This window comes from Schistocerca americana, chromosome 4 (genome assembly GCF_021461395.2).
Source record: "Schistocerca americana isolate TAMUIC-IGC-003095 chromosome 4, iqSchAmer2.1, whole genome shotgun sequence".
Lineage (NCBI taxonomy): Eukaryota > Metazoa > Arthropoda > Insecta > Orthoptera > Acrididae > Schistocerca > Schistocerca americana.
In genome coordinates this window covers 367,665,740-367,686,016 of record NC_060122.1, presented here as the reverse complement: position 1 = coordinate 367,686,016, position 20,277 = coordinate 367,665,740, and the positions used below count along the sequence as shown (strand labels likewise).

The 20,277-nt window shown below is 42.9% G+C and overlaps 1 pseudogene; it reads right to left on the bottom strand.

Moving 5' to 3' along the window:
• Nucleotides 1–19,697: 19,697 nt before the first annotated feature.
• LOC124614686 lies at nucleotides 19,698–19,815 on the bottom strand (annotated as a pseudogene).
• Between the last annotated feature and the right edge of the window lie 462 nt (nucleotides 19,816–20,277).

Below are 20,277 nucleotides of genomic sequence, written 5' to 3'. Positions count from 1 at the left end.
TCAAGTCTCAAGCCTCTCCAGGACTTCCTGCATTTTGCCATAATTTACTACTGCTTCCAGCTCTGCAATCTTGTAAATATAAAGTGGCGGGTCTTCCAGTCTGTGCATTCGTAATACATCACATTCGTTTATTTTGAGGGTCAATTGCCACTCCCGCATCAAGTCTCAAGCCTCACCAGGACTTCCTGCATTTCGCCATAATTTGCTAGCGTCGCATCTTCTCTCTATTCAGCAACATCATCTGTAAAATACTCATGAAACTTCCGACGTTATCTACTAGTTAATTTATACATATTGTGAAAGGAAATGGTACTATAACATTCCACTGAGGCATGCCAGAAGCTACTTTTGCGTCAGAAGATTTCTCTCCGATGAGGATGATATTCCGTGTTCTGTTTGTTAGAAACTCTTCAATCCAAGCAGACAGTTGGTCTGATTGTTTGTATGCTCGTATTTTGTTCACTAGGTGACAGTGCGGAACTGTATCTAATGCCTTACGGTAGTCATGAAAACACAGCGTCTATCTGGGGACCTGTATCTACTGCTTTGTGGCTCTCATAGACGAACGGAGCGAGTTGGATTTCACACGATCGCTGTTTTCGGAACCCATGTTGGTTACTAAACACAAGATTATCGGTCTCCAGAAATGTCATAATACACGAGCATAAAACACGTTTCAGAATTCTGCAATAGACCGGCGTCAGAGATATAGACCTATAGTTTTGTGTGTCTGTTCGGCGAATTTTCTGAAAACGGAAATGACCCGTGACTGTTACCAATCGTTACGAAAACTTCCTCCCTGTAGAGACCCACAATACCCTGTCCTTAAGAGAGGAAAATTTATTGCTGTATGCTGAATCGAACTGGTATCCCGTCAGCTCCAGTCGCCTTTCTTCTGTCGATCGAATTCAGTTGCTTTTTTGACCATTGTTCCATTATTTCGATATCTTTAATTTTGGCGTTCGTACGACGATTTAAAGGACGAATTACAGAGCGATCTTCTCTGAGAAACCACTGTTAAGAGAGAGGTTTAGTATTTCGACCGTTAGTGTGTGTCATTCTCTTTTCAATGCCATATTGATACGAAGTGTCTGCACAGATGACTTAGATACGTATACTGAGTTAACGTAAGAGCAAAACTTGTTAGGATTTTCTGTGAAATCGGTGGATCGAATTTTACTTTCAGATTGATCGAACGCTTAGCCCCCCTGATGTGGTCAGCTGATTCTTGAAAGCTGTGGCTTTCAGCCGCCCTCCGTTCTTCACCTTCGGGCAGGAAACCATTATGCTGCTGAAACCCACAGACTCAACTGTCGTATACTGCTGGCGATTAAAACTACAATACCATAAATTAGGCATGCAACAGTGATCTGTCCTTACCCTACATGCTTGGAAATGCAAATAATTAGCCTTTTGGCGCTGGTAAAAGGGGTAGAGTGGCCATAATAGAATAGAGGAGCTGTATGAACGAAGGTAAGCTTTTGCGCGTGCACCGTGACAACAGTAAAGAGGAAACACCATTATTTGAGTGACTGCTGTTGTCGGCAGTCTTGCCCTTTCAGTGAACACCTGTATCTAGGTTTCTGACTTCAGAAATTTACTCAAGATTTATTTAAAGTGTAGAAGGTAAGTGACTCACAACTGGTTGTTGTATGGTTTGAGGCATGGTACCGGGTACTTTCTACGTCGCATTGGTAACTGAGGCTGGCGTCTGTTAGTGTAACTACTTGACAATAGAGTTTAAATGTATTTTGGGGATAAATGTATACCCAAGAATGAGGCTTTAAGAATAAAAAGTGGAAAACTGATTGAGTGCACTTAAGAAATATTTTCTATTTTGTAATACTTCTGTAATTATTCCTTCGTCTTCTCCAGATGGTGAAGACCTATGAAAGAAAACGAGGCACAATGCAATGGGAGGAGGGGTCGATGAACGAGGCAACTGGAGCAGTGATGAAAGGGACATCACCATCAGAAGTCAGTAAAACTTATGTAGTGCCGTTTACGTGATGGTTCCGACGTTATCGAAAGGGAAAATATAACATTATAGGTATCAGCAACCATTTACCTAAAAATGTGTATGTGGTAAGCCTGTGGGACATCCAAATATTCTTTCTAAAGATCTGGAAACCTCTCTTACCAACAGAATAATATATTTGGGAAAAAGAGGCTTTAGACCTCTATAGAAAGACGTATCGCAGCGTTCAAACTAGGCGTCAAGAACAACGTCAAACACCCCTGGAGAAACATAGCTGACATGGACTGGAGTGTTACGTTCTGTAAAAGAAAGAATCTTTCATTGAGAAAAGAAAGCAAGAGCAGCCCACACTAAGAGGAGAGAATGTGAAACAGCGCTTCGAACTTTTAACTAAGCTTGTCACAAATCTCTCCCTGCATGACACACCAACTCCTAAGTGTAACATGCATGAACCAGGGTTCATATTCAACATTAGAACACCGACGGTAACTGCAGAGAAAGGAACAAATGAGGTGCTTTCTCAAACCAGTAATGATAGAGGCGAGAAATTTACAGTTATTGCTTATTGCAAAGCAGAAGATTTATATTTACCACCACTAGAAGACACAGGTTGGAGTTGATAATTAACTTGCCCAGTGGGTCCATTTCACGCATGAGTGAAAGTTGATGGATAAATGAGCAGATATTTCGGAAATGGTTCAAACGTTTTCAAGAAAACAAGGTGCTTCACTATCAGCACCACATTTTGCCGGCAGAATGAAATCGAAGTGTTCTGTTTACCGCCACAGATTATCCATGTGCTACAGCTCTTGTACAGATGTGTTTCCAGGACGCTCAAAACACATAACTTTGAGATGGCAACAAATGACAGCAAAGAAATCCCCACACCAAAATGGTCAAAGTTCAAATTAAAGGGATATTCAGCAATGCATGGATGTCAATTGCGTCAGTCCGGTTAGCTGTATGTGGATATTCCTGTAAAGGCATCTACTACCACTTTAACCCAGATGCGATTGAGAATTGACGGGTCGCTCCTTCTGAAGCCCTAAGAGCAAACACGGGAAAAACCACAAGAAATTGTGCAACAATCGGTAATTCGTCACAGATTTATGACAACAGATAAGATGCTTACGTACGTGTCACCTGCCAGAAATGTATCTAGACGTATCAGCGCTCCCGTATCACTCCACCTGCACACGCCCCACGTCATCGTAGAGCCTCCAAAAATGGTTCAAATGGCTCTGAGCACTATGGACTCAACTGCTGTGGTCATAAGTCCCCTAGAACTTGGAACTACTTAAACCTAATTAACCTAAGGGCATTACACACATCCATGCCCGAGGCAGGATTCGAACCTGCGACCGTAGCGGTCGTGCGGTTCCAGACTGTGGCAGAGCCTCCACCAGCTAAAAATGTCCCCCGTTGACATGTAGCGTCTATGGATTAACAATGTTTCGTCCATACCCGTACACGTCCATTCTTTCGACTGAAACGAGACTCGTCCAACCAGGCAACATGTGTTCAGTCAATATCGGTGTTGACAGACCCTGGCGAGGCGTAAAGCTTTTTGTCGTGCAGGCATCAAGTGTACACGAGTCAGCCTTCGGCTCAGAAATACCATTTCGATTATGTGTCGCAGAATAGTTCACACGCTAACACTTGTTGGTGGATCAGTAGTGACCTCTGCAGCAATTTGCGGAAGGGTTGCACTCCTGTCACATCGAACGATTTTCAGTCGTCGCTGGTCTCGTTCTTACAGGATATATTTTCCGGCCGTAGAGATGTCGGAAATTTGATGTTTTATCAGATTCCTGATATTCACGGTGCATTCCTAAAATTGTTGTACGGTAAAATCCTCACTTTATCGGTACCTCGGAAGTGCTGTGTCCCATCGCTCGTGCGCCGACTGTAACACCACGTTGAAAATCACTTAAATCTTGATAATCTACCATTGTAGCAGCAGTAACCGATGTGACAAATGCGCCAGACACTTGTCTTATATAGGCGTTGCCGAATGCAGCGCCGTATTCTGCCTGTTTACATAACTGTGTATTTGAATACGCATATCCATACTAGTTTCTTTGTCTCTTCAGTGTACTTGCACACTTTGTTGTTTTAGTGGCCTGCTAAAGGTGTACAGAGTTTGAGGTAAATCTGTGATCCTAACGTCGTGGCCTCCCCTTGTACGTTGGTCGTTAGGGGGACCGCGGCCGATCAGCGCCACTTACATAAATTTTTTTCCCTAAAATTATTAACTAAATTTTCGTTTTAGGCATGTAATATTACTTCTAGGATATACCTACCCTATTGATGAAGGAAGGTTGCACACGATTGTGAAACATTTAAGTTGTGCTGTTATTCGATTTACCCTCTTCCCACCACCCCACTTCCCGATCGAACAAAAACAAATTTCAGTGGGACTATTCGGGTAGTGATCAGGGCTATCTGAATAAGGTAAATTATGAGCAGATACATAATTGAATTATATAGAAAGTTAGCTGAAAATACGCTAATTTCTATTTAAAGCTCATTAAATATAATAATACAATAATAATTGCAATACTAATTTCTCATTAATGGTAAACAGCGTATGTGAAAAGTTTCTGTTGTCAGAAATCACCTGGAGCGTCCACAGAAAAACTTCTGACGACCTCTCTCCCCTGCATCCACTCATGTCCACTGTGAATTCCGACGGACTTGGACCGTTCCAGCAGGACAGTGCGACGCCCTACACGTCCATACTTTCTACAGAGTGACTCCAGAAACATCTTCAGAGTTTAAACACTTCCACTGGCCACCAAACACCCCAGACATGAACATTATCGAGCGTATCTGGGATGCCTTCCAACATGCTTTTCAGAAGAGATCTTCATCCCGTCGTACTCTACAGGCTTATGAACAGGATACATGGTGTCAGTTACCTCCAGCACTACTTCAGACATTAGTCCAGTCCATGCAACGTAAAATTATGGCACTTCTGCGTGCTCGCGGGGGCCGTACACACTATTAGGCAGGTGTACCAGCTTCTTTGGCTCTTAAGTGTAGTAAAGTGCAGTGGCCGGCAATTCTGAGATAATTGCAAGAGAATTTTTACGCTTCTGTTGTATAACTAATGTATCTGTGCTTAGGTTCCGGACGTTGTAGTTCATCGTGATTAAGTGGTTAGCGTAAAACAAACGTTTATGCCGCGACGGTTCCTTTTTTGGAATACAACCGTAAATTCTGTGATACTGAAAAATTTGCACGTCCTATATTCATTCTGGCTACATTAGCAACGTCTTACCGCTAAGCATGTTAAGTGCCAAATGAGGCCTGCGTCTGTGTCTGCAGCTCGAAGTGGTTGAGGTGCAAAGTTGTACCGGATACCTCACAAGATTGTATGTATAAGGGATTTCGCAAATCACAGGCATACTTTTTCAGGAAAACTCTATGAGTTTCTTCGTTTATATTTCGATAGTGATAAATATGTTCGTTCTAATAATTACATTTAATTAAATATAGTGAGTAGTCGAATAAAGTGAAATTCAATAAAACTTCATACAAGTAAACGTGGGTTTTTAAACTATATTATCTCTCAAATGTCGTATAAATATGTAATATGGGAAGTGATGAAAAAAGTATAGATTAAAAATAACTCTTGAAAGGGAGTCGAACCGTCACTTCATACACGTTTGTCTTACGTAGCTGGAACGCTAACCGCTTTTTTTTTTCTTTTTCTTTTATAAATTAAATTAGTGGCCGAGAGGATGATCAGGGGCAAAGAGGGCAGGGATCGCCTTCCGATGTCTGGCCACAATGCCCCATTCCCGCCCTCTCAGAGCCAAGGAAGGAAGGTGACTTACAGGTGAAGAATATAACCCGATCTTCTACCTCTACCAGAAGTTTCCGAGTCGACTTCGACCAAATTAATGGAGATGGACTCCATGTAAACCGTTTCCTCAGAGGAACAATCACGTTCTGTGCGCCTAAATAATTCAGTAGTCATGTCCGATATAATCCATGGCAGCAGAACGCCTCATGACTCGTCGTCAGGTGGAACCACAAGTGCAGAGCGCTTTCGGGCACAGCTTGCAAAATGTAGCACAGCACCACGCCCTTCAGCCGGTTGACGGCGTTCGTTCTGGCTGTAAGAAAGTAAGCAGTATCGGCGCGTCGGAGTTCGTCCTGCTTGGTAGTCTCTGGCTGCCGTCGCAACAGGAGCGCCAGCGTACGTTGTGTAAGATCCCAAGCAGCTGCCAGTCGCAGCCCACGTCGAGCGGTGCGCGTCCGAATCGACGACTGCGCAGTGCGGGCACAAAGGGTCGTCCGTAAGACGGATGGTTCAAAAACCGGTTCAAATGGCTCTCAGCACTATGGGACTTAACATCTATGGTCATCAGTCCCCTAGAACTTAGAACAACTTAAACCTAACTAACCTAAGGACATCACACAACATCCAGTCATCACGAGGCAGAGAAAATCCATGACCGCGCCGGGAATCGAACCCGGAAACCCGGGGGCGGGAAGCGAGAACGCTACCGCACGACCACGAGCTGCGGACAAGACGGATGGAATGGAAGCACCGGCTTGTGGCTAATTTGCCTTTCACCACCGTGTACCCCAAGGAACGACCGTACGTGGGTAGCTCCGCTTGACCATCGTGAACTCTAACATCCAGCACCTACGCACAAAGGTATCCGTAATATAAAAGACGCCTAACACTCCTCTTGCGATTTCTTGCAATTTACAGAGCATTGCACCTTACTATTTGCACATTATGATGTTTCAATAGGCTACTAAAGGTGTACAATGTTTGGAGCCAATCTGTCATCCCATCGCCGTGGCCTCCCTGGCTGACGTTGACCTCCGCGGCGTCCTAGACCAGTATGTCGCAGCCATCGACGTACTATAAACAAAGAGGTGTTATAGAGGGATCCTTATTCAAAATTCGCAGCCCGACTGTACTTGTTTGTGAGAATATCGTGCTACATCTCGTATACGAGGGACGAAATTCTATCTGAAAGTGCGGGAATTCGGATAGCTGCGGATTGTGGGTATTCTTAGGCTTGCCATCATTGTTATCCGGAAATCAAATAAGTTTATCATGAGTGTCGTATCAAATGCCACGCAATATTTTAACTTGCTAGTCTCCGAGGGGACAGACATACTGCTCGCGTGGCAGTGTGGGGCCTTACAGACAAGTCCTGTGCCTTAAGGCAGGAAATGTCTTGTTTGGAACAAGTATCTACACAGATAGCGCAACCATTTCTAGGACACCCTTACTGTCAGCACACGACGATTGTCAATGCTTCCGTTGATGCGCCAGCAAATAGAGGCGGTCGACAGTGATCCAAACAGAGACAATATAAGATAGACGAATGGCGTCAATCCGAGTTTTCAGACGAGTTTGTGTTCTGGATGCATCCTCACTATGGACATATCCATGTATAAAAGCATCGACGACAACGAACATAGCCTGGCGATAAAAATGTGGCCATCAGAAGGTCGCAAAGTCTAAACTGGTATGCCAATCAGGCAAAATCGTCGTGAGCATTGAGGCAGTCATCCCAGCGACGCACCAGACAGAAGATACCCGTTCGTTAAAACGCCGTGTCCTGCTGCGTGAACAAGTCCAATAACTACCTGCTGCACATCCTCTACTGTTCCACGTACTTCGTAGCAATGCCCTAAAACGGAAACTTTTTGATCACATCTTATAGATTCCTTGGCTTAAGAGCCCAGCACCTGGAGTAACACCATGGGGAGCGACTGGGTTTTCCAATAGGATCATCTTTGGTTCGCTTATCCGGTAATTTTAAAAGCAAGTGCTGCATTTCTGAACTGTTAGGGAGACCTGGACAAGAGCATGTGGCACTTTCTCCTCATACTTCAGACCGTATCATTCTATATCTATAACACTACCGACGTTGGGATTCTATACAAATACTGAATGATATTGGTTGCAAAGTACAAGAAATTGTATTTTTTTGTCTATGAAAGTTTAATTAAGACAACAATTTCCCTAAGAGAAGAATTTAGAATACATGTTTAGGTTACGGTACCATTACCTGAGATATCATGCGTCTAATATAAAATTGTGCCTGGCTTCTCTCAACATTCATAGAATTATTCTAATACCCCATGTTATGTATTTTGAGGTGTATCTCAGGAAATAAATTTTCTTTCACCTCATCATAATGTTCTTCAGATTAATCAAGAATGCTACGAAATATATTCTAAACTATAAGGTGTGAGGCACAATTTAATTCTTTATATGTTGAGAGAAACATGAAGCAGTTCGAATGATTTGAGACGCATGATGGCCAGATAATAGCGCAGAAAACTAAACGTGTCTTCGAATTTCGCTCTTTTAGTCGAAATTTTCTAGTAATTATACTGTCACAAGTAAATACACACATAAAAAATTTGCATCACCCGCGTTCCCAGAACTCCTAACGATAGACGTTGACTGTGGATATTGTATCACAGACACGGTTCCTTTGACTGTTCAGAGAGATTGCTAAACCCGCCCGAAGATGTAACCAACCATGCCAGAGCAGCGCCTCTTAGAAGGAGGGGGTCGGTCAGCCGATCAGTTCCAGTCATTCCACCAGAAAGGAGGTACACGGCTCGTGTTGTCTGTAGTCCATCCGTTCCTAGACAGTCAATACCGCGGTTTGATCGCGACCGCATTGTTACTTTGTGCCAGGAATGGCTCTGAACAAGAGAAGTGTCTAGGTGTCTCTGAGCGAACCAAAGAAATGTTGTTCAGACATGGAGGAGATACAGAGAGAGACAGGAAATGTCGATGACTTGCCTCGCTAAGGTCGCCCAAGGGATACTACTGCAGTGGATGAACGCTACCTACGGATCATGGCTCGGAGGAACCCTGACAGCAACGCCACCATGTTGAATAATGTTTTTCGTGCAGCCACAGGACGTCGTGTTACGACTCAAACTGTGCGCAATAGGCTGCACGATGCGCAACTTCACTCCCGACGTCCATGGCGGGGTGCATCTTTGCAACCACGACACCATGCAGCACAGTACAGATGAGCCCAACAACATGCCGAATGGAACGCTCAGGATTGACATCACGTTCTCCTCACCGATGAGTTTCGTATATGCCTTCCACCAGACAATCGTCGGAGACGTGTTTGGAGGCAACCCGGTCAGGCTGAACGCCTTAGACACACTTTTCAGCGCGTGCAGCAAGGTGGCAGTTCCTTGATGTTTTGGGGTGGCATTATGTGGGCCGACATACTCCGCTTGTGGTCATGGAAGGCGCCGTAACGGCTGTACGATACGCCAATGCGATCCTCCGGCAGATAGTGCAGCCATATCGGTAGCATATTGGCGAGGCATTCGTCTTTATAGACGACAATTTGCGCCTCCACCGTGCGCATCTTGTGAGTGACTTCCTTCAGTATAACGACATCGCTCGACTAGAGTGGTGAACATGTTCTCCAGAGATGAACCCAGTCGAACATATCTCGGATAGATTGAAAATGGCTGTTTAAGGACGACGTGACCCACCAAACACTTTGAGGGATCTACGCCGAATCGTTGAGGAGTGGGATAATCTGGACCAACAGTGCCTTGATGAAGTTGTGAATAGTATGCCACGACGAATACAGGCATGCATCGAATCAAAAGGATGTGCTACGGGTATTAGAGGTACCAGTGTGTACAGCAATGTGGACCACCACCTCTGAACGTTTCGCTGTATGGTGGTACGACAGGCAATGTGTGGTTTCCATGCGCAGTAACTACGGCGGAAATGACGTTTATGTTGACCTCTATCCAAATTTTCTGCACAGGTTTCGGACGTTTTGGGACCGAGGTGATGTAAAACTTTTTTTGATGTGTGTTCATCGATGGACAAATATATGGATACACCGCTATAAAGGCATGCTTGAAAACAAACGCAGATGCGAGCCAAGCTTGGAGGATGTACTCTCGTGTTTGACCACGAACGGAATCAGTACAATATTCCTAATAGCCTACGCTGCCAGATTGCAGTCGGAGGTAAGTGACATCGAAAGTGTGCAAATTGTTACTGCCCTTATGGTGGGTACTTCAGTAGTCAAGGGAGCCGAAGTGTTTGGAGATTCGATATGCTCTGTATCGAAGAATTATATCATGTATAGGAAAAGCGGAAATACATCATGCGGCAAGTCATAGCTCTGTATGTTGAGTTATCGTGGCGGACGGCCATGAAGAGCGCTACCAAGAAAATAAGATGATGGCAGGTCCAAACGTCAGTGCACATCTGAATGTCTTACTCGCGGTCTGCGTCATCACCAAAACAAAACGAAGGGAGCATCATAAACCGGGAAATTCAGGACTAGCCGGAATTGCAAAACCATTCATAAGTGATCCAACTTAAGTAACAAGAAAACGTGCTGCCGAAGCCAGAAAACCTGGGCTCTGGAGCAATGAAAGAATGTCAATTGGCCGGAAGAGTCACGTTTCACACTGTTTCGAACTTCCTGCCAAGTTTGCGTCTCAGAAGTGAAACACTGCGGAGCTTCAGTAATCATCTGGGCAGCCGTAACGTAGTGTTCCAAGGTTCCATGTTTACTCAGCAGGTTCGCATTACCTTCAAGATTTATGTGGCCATTTCAGATGACCATGTCAATCCCCAATGTTGTTACTGTGCCCCAAGAAGACACCGCCGCTTGTTACACAGCTTCCATCGTCCACGACTGGTTTTGGGAGCGCGACGATAAAACTTCGCACCTCTGCTGGCCAGCACAGCCATCAGATCTTAATATTATTCAGCCTGTATGGAGTGAAAGCAGCGTGATCTCTACCCACCTCCCCCACTGTTACATGGACATGCCACTGTTTTTCAGCAAGAACGGTATAAGATTTCCTCGAAAACCATGGAAGACCTGTATTTATCCATTCCGAGACGACTGGAAGTTATTTTAAAGATAACGGTTTTCCTACACTGTATCAGGTACGGTAATTTGTTGTGTTTGTGGCTTCGAGTTCTTGGCAAAGATCTCCTACCTTTGCAGAAGCTGTCCTGACCTACCTCACTAACGAGGGTGTTTGATATCTTAATCAGCACGTTCTCAGATGTCTCTGGTTTTAGATCGTCGGAAGAATGGCATACCAATACAAGCCACCCACTATCTCCCGTTATAAGAGTTGAAACAGATCAGTGGGATTCGATACCCCACCGGGATAGATCAGTTTTTGTTATCAGATGTGTTAGTCCTTGTACCAAATGGCGTACCCAGTGTAACTGAAAATCAGCTAAAAATAAAATCCTGATGTATTCCTTCTATGTTCTATATGCACAATAAATAATTTTTTTTTCCTGGTGTATCCACGTTACAATTTTAATGACCATTAGTATACATTACCACGATACATTTCCAAAACAAGAAAACTCACAATTTTAACTATAACTGTAAACGTTAGCTGCTTAATTTTGTAAAACAAGGCCAAAATTTGGGACATACTGTAGGTCAAAAGACATGAATATCAGATTTCATGCAAAGTGAGTCTCAGATCGGCAAGGATTTCGTGAAGAAGAATACGAGTAGTGACAGGCCTCCCGTTTACAGTGGTATGCTTTTCACGCAGTTATATGGAGCTCGACACTAACTGTTTTGTATTCCTCTCTGTAAAACCTGTGACATGTGTGTTGTGTTTGGTCGTCATGTAAGGCGAAATCTTCACCTGTTCAACTGACATACTAATCACATAAAATTGTTGCAGTCCAAATTTTCACTTTGCACCTGGACACGTCTAGAAATGTGTATTGCAATTAGCAATCCTTGTTCTACCTTGAGATATTACGTTTGTTGAGGAATGAGACTTCTCGTCATAACAGCATGGTTCATTGAAAATTCGCTGCGTTTAGAAGTCACTGACAGTGTCATTCGCTGAATACTACCACTTAATGCGTAACAACTCTTGAAACATTTTTCTAGCTCGACTTATTTTGGTCCGATGGTGAAGGTAGCTTGTAATGGGTGATGTCTGATTCAAAAGGAGTGATTCGTGCAGCATAAGTTAGATACCTTCGTTACTACAGAATTTATTAAAAAAGAGTCCGCCAGGTGAAGTTAGACGTTTCTAGCTCCTACATATTGTTTACCAGTAATGCAGACTTATACAGGTTGCTGGAAAATTATTATAGCATGGAGCATGACTTGACGGCTTTCAGCCTCTGTTACACAGATTGGCTTCCGACGGAAAGTAATTAAACGAAAAGGATAATCAGTATACATCAATCAGTGGAGTCAGTCACAACTGTTAGGTGCCTGAAAGTCTCTGTCTGGAACGATTTTCTGTAGAATGATCGTATATACCTGTCAGTGTCGATGGCATGTGATAACTTGAGATTTATCGTAAAAGATTCTGAGTGCGAATTAACCATTCCTTCGACAAATTCTCGAATAATGCTCGACAGTCTGGAACCCTTTTCCTAGTAGCGTTAACCGGTGAGACCATGGAGGTTTTTCTGCTTGTTTTATTACTGTCATAATAACGTTACTCCTTTTCCGGTTTATTTCCAGAACTGAGTGTCCTGGTGCGCCACTTGTGGCAGCTATAACTGGTTGCAAACCAGCTCGCGATTTTGTACCCTGACACTCTAATGTTTTGGCCAGTCTTTGTGGAGTGACTAGTTACGTTTTGCAAAGGTGTTGTTCTGGTTAACAGTGAACGTAGGTCCCAGTTACAGTGTAAGTTTGATCTTAGGAAAGTTACTTGTCGGCGAAAACCAGTTGCCTTTATTACATTGTACTGCCATCAGGACTACTAAAATTTATAATAGCTATACTAAATTGAACAGTTAAACGAGGGAGAGAGACGTGGAGAGTGGAATAGAGCGTGCACGCGAGAGTTCGCGTGAATGCAGAGGGCCTAGTGGGTCGATGTAATATAGGAATATAATGTATACCAAGTACTGGCGAACATGATATGGACTTCTTATTGCCATAAACACTGTGATAAGAATACGTCATACTGATTCAAATGGTGTGTACCTTGTGAAATGCTAAAAACAGATTTTTTTTTCGTTTGCAAAATGGTTCAAATGGCTCTAAACACTATGGGACTTAACATCTGAGGTCATCAGTTCCCTGGACTTAGGACTACTTAAACTTTACTAACCTGAGGACATCACACACACCCATGCCCGAGGCAGGATTCGAACCTGCGACCGTAGCAGGCACGCGGTTCCGGACTGAAGCACCTAGAACCGCTCGGCCACAGCGGCCGGCCTTTGCAATCTGAAGCTACTTTGCGGGCATTTAAATAGTTACCAGTATGCAAATGTGATCCGGTAGTCTGTGAGTTCTCGGGTGAAACACGAATAACAAAAACGGAACTGTATTTGCCAAATACTCCGAGATGACGTGGTTTTAGCACATATCAAGAACACTGCACTTAAATTTAAGCTCAGTAGCATCGGTCAGAAATGTCCTCTACGAAGGTATACGAAAGTCAATGAAGCGCTTCCGAATAGCCCGTATTCAGGAAGTGTGTGTGTGTGTGTGTGCGTGTGTGTGTGTGTGTGTGTGTGTGTGTGAATACCTAAGGGACCAAACTGCTAAGGTCATCGGTCCCTAGACTTACATTCTACTTGAACTAGCTTATGATAAGAACAACACACACACACACACACACACACACACAACCATGCCCGAGGGAGGACTCGAACCTCCGGCGGGAGAGGCCGCACAGTCCGTGACATGGCACCTCAAACCGCTCGGCCAGTCCGCGTGGCATATTCAGGAGGAGTCGATAGAGAATTATTGTCGCCACCAAATAGAGTAGGTGCGTTTCAAGTGTCCAACAGGTGCATTTTAGCATTGACCGACCCGCTACAATTTCGCCACCCCCAACACGAACTATCTGGTGAAACAATGGACGACAACATCCATCATGCACAGATAACCAACTTTATTTTAGTTGATGTAGCTCTACAATAAGTAGATTCAAATATCCACGTTTTCATTGCTAACCATATTATTTTCCTACCACTATTATTCGTCAAATATTCCTCTTTTTATTTTGTTTGCTATTATACGGGTCTCAAAGTGTCTTTTGATGGCTGTTATCTGTCTTATGTGGGTTCAGTGACGTTTATAGGCAATTTTACTTATTTATTTCTATTTAACGAGCGCGGGCTGTGGCGCCCGATATTGGGTAACGAGCTCAGACTAATCACAGCAAAGAAATCTGTTCCTCATTGGTACAAGGCCTAAATACCATGGGATCTCAAATCTGACTGCTATAAGATGACAAGAACATATGTTTATGTACAGAACCTTGTCGTACTGCAGGATCCCTAGAATCATAAATGGGATTTCTTATTTTGAGATTAGTTATTAGATAATATTACGATTTCTTTGACTTAATTTACAAAAATATTAATAAGGTTTCAGCAGCTTATAATTATTTCTAGCATATTTATTTTTCGGGTTTACTTTACTAGCAATAGTTTTACAGTAACTTTGATATTGTAGCGATTTATTTCAACTCTCAAGGCACTAAATGTTGCTTCATTACGGTTCTGATTTAAATATTTAGGAACATTCGTGGTTAAAAGTTTATAGTTTAATCACGTCATAGCCAGTTTTGGTACAAAGCCTGGCAAAAACTGAACAAATTACTAGAAATTAAACCGCTTTCTCGTGAATCTCTTTGAACATGTGAGATTTCGTGCGAAAGTTTTTACTTGTCGTCGATCTTGCGGCTTGATCGTAGCAGAAGGTAAAGCAATAAAAGGAACTTCTGCAAGCAGTGATGAAAGAAATTTTCCTCTCAGATTGCAAAGTGGTAGCGAAATGCTACGGCGAACTCAAAAGACTAATATGCTGAGCTGAGCTGACGAGTAACTTCTTTTTATACTTCTGCACCAGAGAATTCTTTAGACAGATTAAAACGTTGCCTTGCCTTTAATAACTGTCGGCTTTTTCATAACCTCAATATGTACATTTTTTGTCGGTCAGGCTCCATCGATCTATCTCTGTGGTATCCATTTCTTTTTTGTGGGTCTCGGTTTTGCCCGTTGCCATAATACATGAGCTACGGATAATAATCTCTAAGGAGGTATTATGCGGGTGGTTCCGTACAGTTCCACATAAGCAAAGAAGCCTAATTGTACTTAAAGTGTGATGTATAGGTTACGCGCAACCAGTTATACTTCAATTGTTTATAAATTTTCAATATGCATTGCTATTTTTCACGTCTATATCAAATTTATTTATTATTCTAACTTCCTAGGAGAAATATTGTAAATGTTACTCTAAAAATTAACATTTTTGCAATGATTTACAGTTATCTGATTTTATGCGATCTATATTGTGGGTTAAAGGCCTTCATTTTAGTGCTACAGTGGTAAATAGATGATTTGTATCTGGTAGCTGCTTCTTTGATAGTTCCTCGTCAAACGTCACTGTGGACGTACGAAACGATACCATAAATTTTAATGCAGTTTGTTTATGGAATATTGCATGATCTGAAGTGACTGGAATTACGCAGCTTGCCTTTCTTGATTATTAAATTTTTACACGAATAACCAGGAATTTACTCCCATTTTGAATTGATGTGGAAGTTCATGTAAGCATTGGGTGTAATGTCTGCGTATGTGTTGTCCAGCTTGTCTTGCCCTGCAGCCGTCTTTTTATGGTTGTAAGACACTGTGTCTTCTTCATTTCGCAGAAATTCACAGACACAGACACACGAAAACCGTCGCGCACACTGTTTGCTGAATGCGAAACCATAACACGGTTTTACTCTGAGTGACTGTTTGGATGTATGTTCATTTCACATCACGACTGCAACTGAAAAGAGGAAAAAATTTCTGAAATGCATCGTTCTATACACGGAAAAACATAACTGATGCAGTGTTTTAAGATTTAAATCATCATTCACACAGATGCAGGCTTTCGAAACACATCGTTTGCATTGGATGCCATTAAAATACCAAACATCCTAGGTAATTTCATATATTCAGTATATTATCTTCTCTTACACTTGTTACCGTCGGACTCTAGATTATTTTCCCTTAATAATAACTCGATAGATGTTGCATTTATGAACCTGCTTCGTATTATTATTCCTCAGCGTTCAGTTGGTAATGACAGGAACTGCTAATGAAGGGCGAACCATCATTCGTGATTTGAGAACTATTATATTTTAACTGATCGTCTGGGTGCCCTTCCAGCTGCCCTAATCGTTAGTTACGATAAGGGGAAAAACTTTGTTAGCTATCTTTACATATCGTGCGTTTGTAAGGTATACGTGAGATATGAACCTGATATTTGTTGAGAAGAATTTTTAAAACCGGTTAAAATCCATACTTTTGCTGGTAGGTCTAGGTAGTTGCTTCGGTACAGGAGTGGCCCATATTTCAGTCTCGCTAGATAGATTATTAATCTGTAAGAGCCAATCGTTCAGTCTCTGATTTTTCAGCATTTTTCAATTTAGATCCTCCTCTCCTTACCTTTAAATTGTAATCTACTTGTGTAGCACTTCATCTGATTGTATTCGCCCTTCTAAGTTTAACTGCAATGAATCATTTAAGTAATTTAACCTCATCTCCAGTCTTTAGAGTTCCGTGCTTCAGTCGGTAAAACCGGAGTGGTTGTAGGATCTTCTACACACGTTTTGTTGTGGGGCGATCTGTATGGTTGTAAATGAAGAACACTCTTCGTACGCCGCGATCGTACTAGAGAAACTTTTATTATTCCAAGACGACACGTTTCAACAGTCTTATGCTAACATTATTTGAATTTATGGAATTCTTATGAACTTGCCTTGTTACTTTATATGAAGTCAAAGCACAAAAAGCACTCTACATGTATATCAAGGTATGTATTTACATGGAGTGTCTTTGGTGCTTTTATTTCATGCAATGTAACATGGCACTCTTATAAAAGTTCCATAACACCAGATGATAGCAGCAGAAGACTGTTGAAACGCGTCATCTAGGATAAATAAAAGTTCCTATACTGCGATCGCGGCGTACGAAGGCGTTCTTCATTTGCAATCTGAAAATATCACTTTATTGTCCGTCTGTTTGTGTGTCTGTCAGTCGGTTAAAAATCCTTTTCCTCAGAAACAGCTAGATGTACCAAGTTGAAATTTATGTCACATGCTACGGTCTATGGTCCCTTGTTGGTGTAAGAAAATGATAGCTTGTATGTTAAAGTGATCAAAAGTCACGGCCATGTACGTCACATATTTTGATACTCCCAAACTCACTCATTGAAACCTATAGCGTACTCTCCATTGGCCAAGGATCAAGAAATACCGAAAGAAACAACGTTTAACAGCACAATTAGAGGCAAAGATTCCGAAAAGTGTTAATTTGTAATTATAAATAATTTCTAATTATATCATTAGCAATTTGTAATTGTATAATTAATAATCTGTAATTATATCATTAGTAACTTGTAATTATATCATTAGTAATTAGTTATCCAGATTCAAAGCTGAAATTAAAATATTATTGGAAGTCTTGGATTCCCGGAATCCATATCTTCCCAGTATCAATTCCGATAACAGCCAAATATCGTATGTATTCTCGATTTCTGTGATCGATGAACGGTCTGTATACATAATTAACTTTGCACGGAATCCTCAGACCGCGAGTCCCACTCACACTTGCCCAATTTTTAATTTTATTTCCGCTTACCATCTCCTCGAAATGTCCTCACTCTGTGATACTGAGGTCTGCCACGCGCCGTTATTTTGATTTCTGCAGCTGCCCCAGATAATTTAACACAAGGAAGAAGGGTCCCTACTCTAGGCGGCGAAATAGGAGCCCTTACAAAATCACTTTGTGATCCGTTTGCCTGCCTGCCTGTTCGCCGGTCCAACTGTTAAAAACCCTTTTCCTTAGGAACGGTAGACGTATCGAGTTGATATTTATGTCACGTATTAACTTCCAACTATCACGTGGAAGTGTAATAAATTGAAGCTTTCGGGTCAATGGCATCAAGAGATACAACTATTTATGTCACGTATTTTGATACCCGTTAACTCACTCACCAAAACGTGTATGGTATTTTCCGTTGGACTATAATCACGAAATTTGGCAAGATGCAAAGTTTCAAGGCACAACTAAGTGAAAATTGTTAATTTGTAAATACAATACACAAAAAAAAATGTTTTTGGTCATTTGCTACCCCACTGTCTGTCCATCCTCCTGTTAAGATTCCTTTTTCTCTGGAATGAGTAGACGTGTATCTTGCCTGTATCGATACAAATAAGAAGCAAAAATCGTCGAGATGCTCGGGTCATGGGGCGACTGAACTATCTGTACAGATAACTAAGTTTGTACGGAACTCTCGGTGGCCGAGTGTTACTCGTACTTGTCCGGATTTTTCTTTTATTTTCTTTTTTCTAAACATTCTGATACCAGCATCTTCCCTTAAACAAGTTTACTTCTCCAGCACGATGACTTCGTTCCTATCCAGCTTTCTGAGGTGTGGTTAATAACAAACTCAAAAGAGCTTCGTATTACTACGTTGTGCAAAAAGAGATTTAAATGCGGATTATCAGGTCAATAATCTACGCAGGTGCAAGTGACTTGCACGACTCTCGAAACAGTGTCCTACACCTAGAGACAGAGTTCTGCAACACTGTCAGAGCCGCTGGCTCGCCGCCTTATTAAGGTGCAGGGGGCATATTCGGGGAGATTTACTGGCCTGAGCTGTCGTTCCGCCGGCAGAGCAGCGTCTTGGTGCGGCGCTGCAGCAGGACCTGTGGCTGCGGCGGCCGTCTGATTGGAGCAGGGCCCGCTCCTCGCTGCGCGTGACAACACTTAATGTCACCTTAAGGGCCAAGTAAGCCATAAACGTGCCTCTTCAGCGCAGCCACTGGGCCGTGAGTGCCGCTACCTAGCGCAGCCATGTCTGAAACTGCACAAACAATGTATAGCTAGGGGGAAGGGTGCCTCGCACATACTCAAACATGGGAAGGCGTTCGTAATGCGCAAGCTCTTTTCTCATTTCGAAGTAATATTTTATAACTATCCAATCACATAGAAGATACAAAGACTTTCTGCTAACTGTGAAAGCATCAGTGTAGGAAAAGAAGCGAAAGCAACAGTTGTTGGTTATCATTGACGAAGATTTGTGGCATTCGTCCACCCTTGAAGGATGATAGTGCAGCACACTTGGTTCAAAGTCTGCTTCGTCTGCTGTGGCTGAGAAGTCCCATTCGAGAGTGGCAGTCCCTGCTGCAGTTTTGGAACGTTAAACAAAAGGGCTTCGAACAGAAGTGGTCGGGTGTAGTTGGTATATCCTTGTAGAAAGGGTCTCCCAGATTTCCCCAAAGAGCCGAAATCAAAGAAAGGATTGATGTTGGACGCTGAAGACTCTCGACGTTATAATTCATCCTAAAGGTGTCCCTTTGAGCTCAATCAGCACTCTGGGCACGCTAGTCCACTTCAGGAATGCTGTTATCCTCAGACCTTTACCTCACATATGATGCTTTATGAGGGGATGCATTCCCATAGCGAGACAAAAATCAGTCGTCTCCGAACTGTTCCTCTACTGCACACAATACAAATAAAGCACTCCGTCATCAGGCCGGGACCATCCGACCACCGTGTCATCCTCGGTGGAGGATGCGGATAGGAGGAGCGTGGGGTCAGCACACCACTCTCCCGGACATAAGATGGTATTCTTGACTGAAGCCGCTACTATTCGGACGAGTAGCTCCTCAATTGGCATCACGACGCTGAGTGCACCCCGAAAAATGGCAACAGCGCATGGCGCCCTGGATGGTCACCCATCCAAGTGCCGACCACGCCCGACAGCGCTTAACTTCGGTGATATCACGGGAACCGGTGTAACCACTGCGGCAAGGCCGTTGCCCTGCACACAATACAAAAAAACTTTAAAATGTGCCAATATCCATTCTAAGTAGCGTTTTCTAAAGCGAAATAAGGAGACCATAGCCTAAGCCCAAGAAACATCCCCTACCCTAAATTCACCCCTTGCATATATCACTGTTTACATTGCACTTGATAGCAGGTAACGATCTCCAGGGATTCACCAAATCCAAACTGTCAAAGTGCCACAGGATACAGCGTGACCAATCACTCCAAATCACTCATTTGCATTCAGCCACCGTCTTCTGTCCTCGCTCTTTGCACCACCTCAAGCCTCGGTTAGCACTAACTACAGAAACGTGTCGCTTGTGAGCAGTCCTTAACAAACACTGGGCTTCACTGCCTGCTAGTAACACTTTGGAACTCATAAGTGTCTCGTTCCGCTGATCCCATGCAATTTGCTACAGTCACTCTCTGCATCTTTCGGCAATTTCTGTCCATCAGT